The sequence below is a fragment of the Myotis davidii genome, unplaced genomic scaffold (assembly GCF_000327345.1).
Source record: "Myotis davidii unplaced genomic scaffold, ASM32734v1 scaffold120, whole genome shotgun sequence".
In the NCBI taxonomy this organism is placed as follows: domain Eukaryota; kingdom Metazoa; phylum Chordata; class Mammalia; order Chiroptera; family Vespertilionidae; genus Myotis; species Myotis davidii.
This window is the reverse complement of record NW_006294778.1, coordinates 1,610,294-1,613,069: the sequence shown is the minus strand read 5'-3', so window position 1 is coordinate 1,613,069 and position 2,776 is coordinate 1,610,294. Positions and strand designations below refer to the sequence as shown.

General features: G+C 53.4%; 1 protein-coding gene across 1 annotated transcript in view; it reads left to right on the top strand.

The window, feature by feature from the left end:
* BTBD11 (BTB (POZ) domain containing 11) overlaps positions 1–2,776 on the top strand; it is a 291,756-nt gene that overhangs the window by 208,755 nt on the left and 80,225 nt on the right. The gene's annotated exons all lie outside the window — the stretch shown is intronic.

Below are 2,776 nucleotides of genomic sequence, written 5' to 3'. Positions count from 1 at the left end.
GGGGGGGCGTGCTGCCTCTGCAGAGCAACCCAGGGGAGTTCTCTCTGAGCTCTGGGGGCTGGTTTCAGCAGTGATGGAGACACGGTGCCAAAAATAAGTCCTGCTCACCTAGGACAGTAGACGCCAATTCAATTTCAATTCAGGGCGTGTTTATTGAGTGCCTGATTCGGTTTAGGTGACGGAGAGAACGAGAGGATGAGGGCGACAGCCTACGCCGCAGGCCAATCCAGGCAGAAATAACCTAGGGATCTGCCCCCACAGGTCCCTGGGCCCAGAAACTCAATTTTTTATTCACTTCACCCAGTAAAAAGTGTGTAAACCTTAGTCTGGCTCATGAACAAATATTGATGAAGTGCTTGTGGCCTGCCAGGCACTGTCCTGAGGCTGGGGCTGCATTAGTGAACGGAGCAGCCCCAGGCCCCTGCCACGTGGAGTCTACGTTCTAATGGGGCATCTGCAAGGCCATGGGGTCAGGCCTGTGCAGTGGAGTCTGCCCTGGGAGGGGGCCAGCTGCAGCGGAGTCACCAGGAGAAACGGTGAGGGAGAGGAGGGATTTGTACTGTGTTTTAAAGGCTAAGTGGGGTGTACATTCTGAAAGGGCTGGAGGCCTGTCAGACGGGGGTCTGAGCTGCATGGACAGGACTGAGCATGGCACAACATCAGGGAGGGGTCCATGGCCAGATCAGCTCCCCCGGGAACAGGTGGATGCTGGGTAACAGTGTGTGCTGGGAAGTTGGGCAAAAGAATGTCGCTACCACATGGGGTTATGGCACGTGGGCTATGCAGTCAAATGACGTGGGTCTGACTTCCAGCTCTCTCAGACTTGCTAACCCTCTGATCCAGGGCATGCTACTTAACCTCAATAAGCCCCATTCTCCTAATCTAGAAAATAGGCAAAATCATAACTAGCTTGTAGGTTGGTCCTAAGCATTTAGATGAGATCATGAAAGATTTTTTAAAAAGGCTTAGCTGTTTAATATTATTGACATTGGATAACTAGGCCTGGAATCCAGAAAAACTGGAACCCGCTGCCAAAAACTCGGTGGGAAGCTCACAACATCTGCATGCAGTGCGGGATCTGCTGCTTGCAAACCCTTCTGTTTACCACCCGCTCGGCTCGCTCCGATGGCAACCATGATGGCCTGAGTGGTGGCACCAGGGTGAGGATGAGGCAAGAGAGGCATCTAGAACATATTTGCATGAATGATCTGGCTACTTTGAATTTTGCCCCATTTGCCTCACCCTAATCCCAGCCCTGCTGCGTGGTAAGATACCTTCTTGATCTACACAGTGTGTTTCTCAAAGTGTAGTCCTTGGTCTGCCTAAATCATATCATAGAGCCTGCTTATTAAAATTATATTCCTGGACCCTACGCAGTTAACATCTATGGAGATAGGGCCGGGAATGTGCATTTTAACACACACACACACACACTCACATACCAGGTGATTCTCAAGCCCTCTGTCCATACTTCAGAGCAGAAGTTCCTCCTTGAGTGTGGCCCCCAGCCCAGCAGCATCAGCAGCATCAGGGACTTGTTAGAAACGCAAATTTTTGGCCATCTCTCCTGACCTACTGAATCCAACACTCTAGGGGTGGGGCCCAGCAATCTGTATTTTAACAAACCCTCCCGATAATTTGGATGCACATTCAGTTCACATGGGGGAGGTTTTAAAAACTATCAATGAAATCAGAGTCCCGCCCTGGCCGGGTGTCTCAGTTGGTTGGAGTGTCCTCTGATACTCCCAAAAGTCGCAGGTTCGATTCTCAGTCGGGGCACACTCCTGGGTTGTGGGTTCGATCCAAGGTCGGGGCACTACAGGAGGCAACTAATCCATGTTTCTCACATCGATGTTTCTCTCTCCCTCTTTTTCTCTCTCCCTCCCTCTCTCTAAAATCAATAAATACATATCCATAGGTGAGGATTTAAAAAAAATCAGAGCCCCTCCCTGCGACAGAACTCAGGTATCATCATTTTTCAAAAGCTCTGCCACCCCTCCCCAGACACCCTAATGTGGGGCCCGCTTATAATAATCAGAGGAAGAAACCGGAAGGTGGCACAAATGTATTCCACTTAGGAAATTACAGTTCGGCCACAGGCATTGCCTCAGCTAATTCTTGCCATAAGCCGGACGCCCCGCTGTGATCCCATTAGCAGGTGAGGAACCCAGAGCTGCTGGGGTGTGCGGCCAAGCACCGCCCCTCCCCCCCAGGCCCTAGCTTTGCTGGCTGTGGCTGGCGGCTGCCTGCTGACTTGGCTCTCTGCGCCTTTCCAAGGTGCCAAAGCCCGTTGGCAGCCTGGGGCTCGGGCAGAGCTGAGGCCTGGGAGGGCACCAGAGGGAAGACAGGGAGCCAGCTGCGGATGGGAAGGGAGAGCCAAAGGACGCCTTAACATTGGGGCCAGATCAGGGAGCCCCAAGTACCAATAACCCCCCCGGCATGAGGGCGGGGGGAGGGGGGTTCTACTCAACACCAGATCCTGTGCTTGGTGCTTTAAGTGAGTCATCTCCCTTAGGTCCACATGATCTCCGAGGGAGATAACACTCACAGAATCGCCCCATCGTATCCTTTCAGGGCCACTTTATCCTGGGCTTACAGATGAGGAAACTGAGGCCCAGAGGCTCGGGAGAGCCAGCCCCGAAGTCGCCGGAGCGGTCGGGATGTCTCCAAAGGCTCTCCCACTTCTCGGGGATTCAGAGGCAGGGCCTCCGGGGAAAGCGGGGTGGGGGGCAGGGGGTGGAGCTGAGCCCGCGCCCCCGCTAACTCTTCTCCTCGC